Source organism: Triticum dicoccoides, chromosome 3A, assembly GCF_002162155.2.
Source record: "Triticum dicoccoides isolate Atlit2015 ecotype Zavitan chromosome 3A, WEW_v2.0, whole genome shotgun sequence".
Taxonomy (NCBI): domain Eukaryota; kingdom Viridiplantae; phylum Streptophyta; class Magnoliopsida; order Poales; family Poaceae; genus Triticum; species Triticum dicoccoides.
The window spans coordinates 15,511,329-15,521,787 of record NC_041384.1 but is presented as its reverse complement, the minus strand read 5'-3'; positions in this window follow the sequence as shown (position 1 = coordinate 15,521,787).

The window sequence follows — 10,459 nt, the reverse complement described above, 5'->3', positions numbered from 1 at the left end:
GAGTAGGTCACTGGACAACGGTCAAAATTATCCTAAGAGGACTAAGGAAATATTTCTCGGTTATGGAGGTGATAAAAGAGTTCGTCGTAAAGAGTTACGTCGATGCAAGCTTTTTACATCGATCTAGATGACTCTAAGTCTCAATCTGGATACATATTGAAAGTGGAAGCAATTAGCTAGAGTAGCTCCGCGCAGAGCATTGTAGACATAGAAATGTGCGAAATACATACGGATATGAATGTTGCAGACCCGTAGACTAAACTTCTCTCACAAGCAAAACATGATCACTCTTTGGGTGTTAATCACATAGCGATGTGAACTAGATTATAGAACTAATCACATAAAGATGTGAACTAGATTATTGACTCTAGTGCAAGTGGGAGACTGAAGAAAATATGCCCTAGAGGCAATAATAAAGTTATTATTTATTTCCTTATATCATGATAAATGTTTATTATTCATGCTAGAATTGTATTAACCAGAAACATGATACATGTGTGAATACATAGATAAACAGAGTGTCACTAGTATGCCTCTACTTGACTAGCTCGTTGATCAAAGATGGTTATGTTTCCTAGCCATAGACAAAGAGTTGTCATTTGATTAATGGGATCACATCATTAGGAGAATGATGCGATTGACTTGACCCATTCCATTAGCTTAGCACTTGATCATTTAATTTGTTGCTATTGCTTTCTTCATGACTTATACATGTTCCTATGACTATGAGATTATGCAACTCCCGTTTACCGGAGGAACACTTTGTGTGCCACCAAACGTCACAACGTAACTGGGTGATTATAAGGATGCTCTACAGGTGTCTCCGAAGGTACTTGTTGGGTTGGCGTATTTTGAGATTAGGATTTGTCACTCCGACTGTCGGAGAGGTATCTTTGGGACCACTCGGTAATACACATCACTTAAACCTTGCAAGCATTGCAACTAATGAGTTAGTTGCGGGATGATTTATTACGAAACGAGTAAAGATACTTGCCGGTAACGAGATTGAACTAGGTATTGAGATACCGACGATCGAATCTCGGGCAAGTAACATACCGATGACAAAGGGAACAACATATGTTGTTATGTGGTTTGACCGACAAAGATCTTCGTAGAATATGTAGGAGCCAATATGAGCATCCAGGTTCCTCTATTGGTTATTGACCGAAGACGTGTCTCGGTCATGTCTACATAGTTCTCGAACCCGTAGGGTCCGCACGCTTAAAGTTTGATGACGGTTATATTATGAGTTTATGTGTTTTGATGTACCGAAGGTAGTTCGGAGTCCCGGATGTGATCACGGACATGACGAGGAGTCTCGAAATGGTCGATACATGAAGATTGATATATTGGACGACTATATTCGGACACCGGAATGGTTCCGGGGGTTATCGGATATATACTGGAGTACTGATACGTCTCCGTCGTATCTACTTTTTCAAACACTTTTGCCCTTGTTTTGGACTCTAACTTGCATGATTTGAATGGAACTAACCCGGACTAACGCTGTTTTTAGCAAAATTACCATGGTGTTATTTATGTGCACAAACAAAAGTTCTCGGAATGACCTGAAACTTTACGGAGCAACTTTTTGGAAAATATAAAAATACCTTCAAAAGATGAAGGCCAGGGGCCCCACCACCTGTCCACGAGTGTGGGGGGCGCGCCCCCTACCTCGTGCCCCCCTGGAGCTCCTCCGACTCCAACTCCAACTCTATATATTGTGTTTCGGGGAGAAAAATCAAAGAGAAGAATTCATCGCGTTTTACGGTACGGAGCTGCCGCCAAGCCCTAAAACCTCTCGGGAGGGCCGATCTGGAGTCCGTTCGGGGCTCCGGAGAGGGGAATCCGTCGCCATCGTCATCATCAACCAGCCTCCATCACCAATTTCATGATGCTCATCGCCGTGCGTGAGTAATTCCATCGTAGTCTTGCTGGACGGTGATGGGTTGGATGGGATCTATCATGTAATCGAGTTAATTTTGTTAGGGTTTGATCCCTAGTATCCACTATGTTCTGAGATTGATGTTGCTATGACTTTGCTATGCTTAATGCTTGTCACTAGGGCCCGAGTGCCATGATTTTAGATATGAACGTATTATGTTTTCATCAATATATGAGAGTTCTGGATCCTATCTTGCAAGTCTATAGTCACCTATTATGTGTTATGATCCATTAACCCCGAAGTGACAATAATCGGTATACTTACCGGTGATGACCGTAGTTTGAGGAGTTCATGTATTCACTATATTAATGCTTTGTTCCGGTACTCTATTAAAAGGAGGCCTTAACATCCCTTAGTTTCTGTAAGGACCCCGCTGCCATGGGATGGTAGGACAAAAGATGTCATGCAAGTTCTTTTCCATAAGCACGTATGACTATATTCGCAATACATGCCTACATTATATCAATGAACTGGAGCTAGTTCTGTGTCACCCTAGGTTATGATTGTTACATGATGAACCGCATCCGGCATAATTCTCCATCACCGATCGATTGCCTACGAGCTTTCCATATATTGTTCTTCGCTTATTTACTTTTCCATTGCTATTGCTATCATCACTACAAAATACCAAAAACATTAATTTTACAATCACTTCCTTTTGCTACTGTTACCACTACTATCATATTACACTATAAGAAATCTGTTAATACGTGACGGATCTAGTCCGTCACAGATTAGTGAAAAACTGTCATGGGTGCCCATCCTTGACGGATTTGAAATCCGTCATGGATATCGCGTCATAATGTAATATCGTACCAGTCATGATGGTTCTTGGCCGTCATGGATCTGCCCCAGGCCCGCCCGGGCCCAAGCCTTTCTGACGGAATAATCCGTCATGGACTAACGCCACGTAGGATTTTCAATTGACTATTTTGAATGATGTGGCTGCCTACGTGGATACTATTTTTCGTCATGAAATCCGTCATGGATTTAGGCAAAATTTAAAAGGCAGTTTAAATTTGCTTGAGCCCATTAGCCCATTTCTTTTGGCCAAAGTTTGACCCAGTATGTTTTTAACATAATGCGATACACAAATCCTAATGCCAATTTTGGCCCAACAAAAATTATTTGCATGGTGTGAAACATTACAAAGTTTATCACATCCATCTGTACGTATCTACAACATAGCAGTTTAAAAAATCCTCTACAAAATGATAACATACAACATAGGTTGAGAAAATATATCACACAACAGAGTTATATATGAAGCAATATGATCCATTTTACATCAACAGAACACATAAACTATTGAGTATGTTGTTATTCAGGCTCTTGCCGTCGACGCTCTTGATGGCAACTATCATGCTGTGGATGATTGTGATGGGCAGCACCAAGTAGCACTCTATCCAATATTACCTAGCATATTTACACAAATATTAGATATTTGGAGATATGAATGGATGTTAGAAATAAGAGAATTGCAACAAAAATAAAAAATGAATTACATGATGTCCAGAATTCCTAAATCTTATAGTGCCTATAGATGGAGTATAAAACAAGAGTAAACATGTGGTTTCTTAAAATTAAGACAAAGAAAAGTGTGTCAAATGAAATTCAAATGACAAAGTGAAAAAATACACATCACAGAGCTCCAAGTACTATAGCAGCAGTAGTTGAGGCCATATAAACCCGCCAACGAAATGGCATATCACTAACAAACAATATCCCCCCATGATGTGTAAACTTGTTGACACATGAACATTTGAAGTTTATGTCATCCGGGTCGACGAGCAGCGGCAATGTTTATGTTGCAACTACATTTCAGAGGGCTAAGAAATAGTAAAGAATACTTTCATGCCAAGTGAACTTCAAATGGCATGGAAAATTTCACCAAAGAATATGATACAGCTTGAGAGATCTCCCACACTTAGTTTTATTCATGGAACATTAAGCTATGTATTTGTTATTAGATGAAAAATCAAAATTTGTAATGTAATGGACTATGAAACTTGAAAATACTTGATAAACAATGAAATAATAGATAGGAAAGTGCAGCTTGACATGATCATGCATCGTTTATATTCATTCAGGATATACAAAAAAGCTTTTCTATCATAAACCCATTGATTTTATTATCCTGTTACTTCGGTGCATAACAATTTTATGTGCTGCCCACTTGACCAACATAGTACTATTATTTATAAGGAAAAACAATAATGAAACGAAATGAACCAGTATATATTTATACAAGGTGGCAGCAGTAGGACGCATTGCTCCTACTTCACGAATTAGACTACAAATTTAGTCTGATGCACGGATATATAGGTACGTTCAGACTACAAATTTGAAGTAGGAGCAAGGCTTGCACGAACCAGTATATATTTATACAAAGTGGCAGCAGTAGGAACAAGGCTTGCAAGAATCAGACTACAAATTTAGTCTATATATATCTTAAAAATTACTTCACATTAATGAAGGTACAAGCTGAATCAGAACACATGTAAAAGCAATCACTGATATAGGTACAGATGCTAAAACCTTCCAGGACACAAGCAAGAAGATAAACTGGATTTTTTATGTAACTTCAAGGTCTAGAAATGCACAAAGATATTCATTGGTGGACATTGTGAAGACAATACTATTTTTTGTCTAAATTTACGAAATGAATAATTTGACTGTGTTAGGTAGTTATCAAGCATGTCTTACCATCAACATTGTGTGCATTTAGGCATTCTAGTTGTCCTGTATTTATGCCAGATACTGGATTGTAACTTCGACCAATTTTTCCAACATAACCGGTGTGCTCTCTGCTCTCTGCCCTATCCTTACTCCCTTTCACTTCCAAAAATATTAGAATAAGTGAGGATGGATATACAGTTGTTTGCCAACATTCAATTCGTTCACAACCATGTTTGTAAGGCAACAAAAACAAAGATATATTTTGTATGCCCATAGTTTTACCCAAGTTTCAGCCATGAGATGAAGTTCCTCCCTGAAAACCAGCTAAGGCCTTGTACAACTTACTACAACTGGATCAAAGAAGCACACGATCTCACTTTAAGGAAGAGACATAATAACTTATCTCAGATGACACAGACATGCAGAGCCGAGTAGTGTGCGCCTGTCCAATGCTTCAGTCCATGCATGTTAGGCCGCGGTCGGGGTTAGCGGAACCCACTGTTGTTCCACGCCGCCATCAGGGAGGAAGAAGCAAAGGCCAGAGGTTGGCCGCACCGCTGCGATCCAGTATGTGTGCTTGAGATGTATGACAATCAATCAAAGAAACTTGTTAAATACACACAAAAAGTCTGATCATGTTTCAGTGGTTTGTCATGTCATGTTCAGATTCAGAATAAGCTAATAGAACCCAGCACAGCGAGAAACTAAACTTGCTTATGGAAATATCTCCTTAAGTTAAAGTGTTAACCATCAAGATTTTTTAACATTTGTGTAGCACATCTGTACATTGAGAAAGTAAGATTAATAGCAAATCGAATGGGAAGAAATGAAAACAAGTACAGCTCTAGCAGTCTACCGATATGGCGCTCTCGTTGCATTGAAATTTTATTTAGATGTTTCAAAATACCATTTTGTTTTTGACCTGTGTGCAGATATTTCTTTTGGGGGCGTTCAATTTTGCTCCAAAGACACCGACTAACCTAGACTGAAATGTTTGCCTACTTAGTTTCAGATCGATCCTCTCAACCTATTCTATTGTATTCTAGTTGTAGAATTAGGTAGCCATAGACCAAAATCAATGAAGATACTGATTCGTGTAAATTATCTTGGGGTAAAAAACGAACTGACCAAGAAGCTATGAGATTAGTCCAAAGAAAAAAGAAAAAAAAACAAAAACAAGTGGATCTTGAGTTTCGGTGTATGGGGCGGGGGGGAGATCAGACCTCATGGACGGGGAAGGAAACGGTGATGCCGCTGCGCGGCTCCCTCTACTGAGCCGTGCCATAGGCCACCGCATGGCCACTCCGCTCCGACAAGCCGTCGTCGGGTTTGACCTCCATGCCGGATCAGCACAAAACTTCGCAAAGATAAGAGGTCTGCCTGAACTGAATTGGATTTAGTTCGATTCTTCGCTGTAAAAGATAGTAGATGTGCTAGTGCGTCCTTACCGGTAGAGGGAGGAAGAATCATGGGAGCCAATCCAGATACAGTACAGAGAGGGACGGGAATTTCCTCCACTTCTAGGCGTGCTCCGGTTGGTTCCGGTGGAGGAGCAGGAGCTGGACGACGGGCAGGAGCAGCATAGCGGCCGTGGAAAGGAGGAGGATATGGTGACGCGGTGCGGGCAGGGCAGGAAGTTGCTAACTGGAAAGGGCCAAGATGGGGGCGGCGGCGGCGGAGGAGAAAGATTGGGAGTATCTCTAGGGTTAGGTTTTATATATGGGGAATGATTTAGGGCTTCAGGCGGGCTTAGGTGGGCTTGCGGGCTGTACCAGTCTGTCCATGACGGTTTCCGAATCTGTCACCGCAAATCCGTCATGTATTAACACATTTCTTGTAGTGTTACTTTGCTACTAAACACTTTGCTGTAGATATTAAGTTTCCAGGTGTGGTTGAATTGACAACTCAGCTGCTAATACTTGAGAATATTCTTTGGCTCCCCTTGTGTCGAATCAATAAATTTGGGTTGAATACTCTACCCTCGAAAACTGTTGCGATCCCCTATACTTGTGGGTTATCAAGTATCGAGGGTTACCGGAACCCCCCAGAGGTTATTGGGCCTCATGGGCCCAATTGGGTGAAGATGAGAGGCGGCCAAGGGGTAGCTGCGCGTCCCTCCCCTCCCAAGTCCGAATTGGACAAGGAAGGGGGGCGGCCCCCTTTCCTTTCTTCCTCTTTCTCCTTCCCTCTCCTCTCCTACTCCAACATGGAAGGGGGGAAGTCCTACTCCTGATGGGAGTAGGACTCCTCATGGGGTGCGCCAAGGGTGGCCGGCCCCCTCCCCCTCCTCCACTCCTTTATATACGGGGAGGGAGGCACCCCCTAGAGACACAACAATTGATCTCTTGGATCTCTTAGCCGTGTGCGGTATCCCCCTCCACCATAATCCACCTCAATAATATCATAGCGGTGCTTAGGCGAAGCCCTGCATCGGTAGAATATCATCATCGTCACCACACCATCGTGATGATGGAACTCTCCCTCAAAGCTCGGCTGGATCGGAGTTTGAGGGACGTCATCGAGTTGAACGTGTGCAGAACTCGGAGGTGTCATGCTTTTGGTACTTGATCGGTCGGATCATGAAGACGTACGACTACATCAACTGCGTTGTGCTAACGCTTCCGCTTTCGGTCTACGAGGGTACGTGGACACACTCTCCCCTCTCGTTGCTATGCATCACCATGATCTTGCGTGTGCGTAGGTATTTTTTTGAAATTACTACGTTCCCCAACACCGCCGTGATCGATTCCCCCTCCGGTGGAGCTCCGGAAAAGGCCCCAAGATGGGATCTCTTGGGTACACAAGGTTGCGGTGGTGGAAATAGTGTTTCGTGGTGCTCCTGGATGTTTTCGGGGTATATGAATATATATAGGAGGAAGAAGTAGGTCGGTGGATCCATGAGGGGCCCACGAGGGGGGAGGGCGCGACCAGGGGGTAGGCGCGCCCCCCTGCCTCGTGGCCTCCTTGTTGGTTGCTTGACGTCCACTCCATGTCCCCTGGATCATGTTTGTTCCAAAAATAACTCTCCCAAAGGTTTTATTCCGTTTGGATTCCATTTGATATTCCTTTTCTGCGAAACACTGAAATAGGCAAAAAAACTGCAATTTGCACTGGGCCTTGGGTTAGTTGGTTAGTCCCAAAAATAATATAAAAGTGTATTAATAAGCCCATTAACATGCAAAATAGATAATATAATAGCATGGAACAATAAAAATTATAGATAAGTTGGAGACATATCAAGCATCCCCAAGCTTAATTCCCGCTCGTCCTCGAGTAGGTAAATGATAAAAACAGAATTTTTGATGTGGAATGCTACCTAGCATAATTCTCAATGTAATTTTCTTTATTGTGGCATGAATGTTTAGATCCGAGAGATTCAAGACAAAAGTTTAATATTGGCATAAAAATAATAATACTTCAAGCATACTAACTAAGCAATCATGTCTTCTCAAAATAACATGGAAAAAGAAAGTTCATCCCTACAAAATCATATAGTTTGGTCATGCTCCACTTTCGTCACACAAGAATGGTCTCATCTTGCACAACCCCGATGACAAGCCAAGCAGTTGTTTCATACTTCAGTAATCTCAAACTTTTTCAACTTTCACGCAATACATGAGCGTGAGCCATGGATATAGCACTATGGGTGGAACAGAATAATGATAGGGGGTTATGTGGAGAAGACAAAAAGGGAGAAAGTCTCCCATCGACAAGACTAATCAACAGGCTAGGGAGATGCCCATCAATTGATGTCAATGCAAAGAGTAGGCATTGCCATGCAACGGATGCACTAGAGCTATAAATGTATGAAAGCTCAACAAAAGAAATTAAGTCGGTGTGCATCCAACTTGCTTGCTCACGAAGACCTAGGGCATTTGAGGAAGCCCGTTGTTGGAATGTACAAGCCAAGTTCTATAATGAAAAATTCCTACTAGTATATGAAAGTGACAAAACAAGAACATGGTGCTATTTTGAAGCACAAGTGTGGAAAAAAGGATAGTAGCATTGTCCCTTTTTATTTATTTTCTTTTTTTGGGCCTTTTTTATTTGGCCTTTCTTCTTCTTTTTTCTTTCCTTTTTTTATTTGGGACAATGCTCTCTTAATGATGATCATCACACTTCTATTTATTTACAACTCAGTGATTACATCTCGATACTAGAACAAAGTATGACTCTATATGAATGCCTCCGGCGGTGTACCGGGAAGGGTAATGAATCAAGAGTGACATGTATGATAAATTATGCATGGTGGCTTTGCGACAAATACGATGTCAACTACATGGTCATGCAAAGCAATATGACAACGATGAAGCGTGTCATAAATGAAACAGTGGAAAGTTGCATGGCAATATATCTCGGAATGGCTATGGAAATGCCATAATAGGTAGGTATGGTGGCTGTTTTGAGGAAGATATAAGGAGGTTTATGTGTGATAGAGCGTATCATATCACGGGGTTTGGATGCACCGGCGAAGTTTGCACCAACTCTCAAGGTGAGAAAGGGCAATGCACGGTACTGAAGAGGCTAGCAATGATGGAAGGGTGAGAGTGCGTATAATCCATGGACTCAACATTAGTCATAAAGAATTCACATACTTATTGCAAAAATCTACAAGTCATCAAAAACCAAGCACTACACGCATACTCCTAGGGGGATAGATTGGTAGGAAAAGACCATCGCTCGTCCCCGACCGGCACTCATAAGGAAGACAATCTAAGAACACCTCATGTTTCAAATTTGTTACACAACGGTTACCATACGTGCATGCTACTGGACTTGCAAACTTCAACACAAGTATTTCTCAAATTCACAACTACTCAACTAGCACAACTCTAATATCACCACCTTTATATCTCAAAACAATTATCAAGTATCAAACTTCTCATAGTATTCAATGCACTTTCTATGATAATTTTTATTATACCCATCTTGGATGCCTATCATATTAGGACTAGTTTCATAACCAAAGAAAATTACCATGATGTTCTAAGGGACTCTCAAAATGATATAAGTGAAGCATGAGAGATCAATAATTTCTATAAAAAACCACCACCGTGCTCTAAAAGATATAAGTGAAGCACTAGAGCAAAATTATCTAGCTCAAAAGATATAAGTGAAGCACATAGAGTATTCTAATAAATTCTAATTCATGTGTGTATCTCCAAAAAGGTGTGTACAGCAAGGATGATTGTGCTAAACCAAAAAGCAAAGACTCAAATCGTACAAGACGCTCCAAGCAAAACACATATCATGTGGTGAATAAAAATATAGCCTCAACTAAAGTTACCGATAGAAGAAGACGAAAGAGGGGATGCCTTCCGGGGCATCCCCAAGCTTAGGCTTTTGGTTGTACTTGAATTTTACCTTGGGGTACCATGGGCATCCCCAATCTTAGGCTCTTGCCACTCCTTGTTCCTTTAAACATCAAATCTTTACCCAAAACTTGAAAACTTCACAACACAAAACTTAAACAGAAAATCTCATGAGCTCCGTTAGTAAAAGAAAACAAACCACCAGTTAAGGTACTGTAATGAAATCATTCTTTATTTATTTTGGTGTTAAACATACTGTATTCCAACTTCTCTATGGTACATAACCTCCGATACTAGCCATAGATTCATCAAAATAAGCAAACAACACGCAAAAAACAGAATCTGTCAAAAACAGAACAACCTGTAGTAATCTGTAGGTTTTGAATACTTGTGTAACCCCAAAAATTCTAAAATAAATTTCTGGACGTGAGGAATTTATATGTTAAACCTCTGCAAACAGAATCAACTTAATCGCAGTCCCCAGTAAAAGATGGCACCAAATATCGTGAGCGCTAAAGTTTCT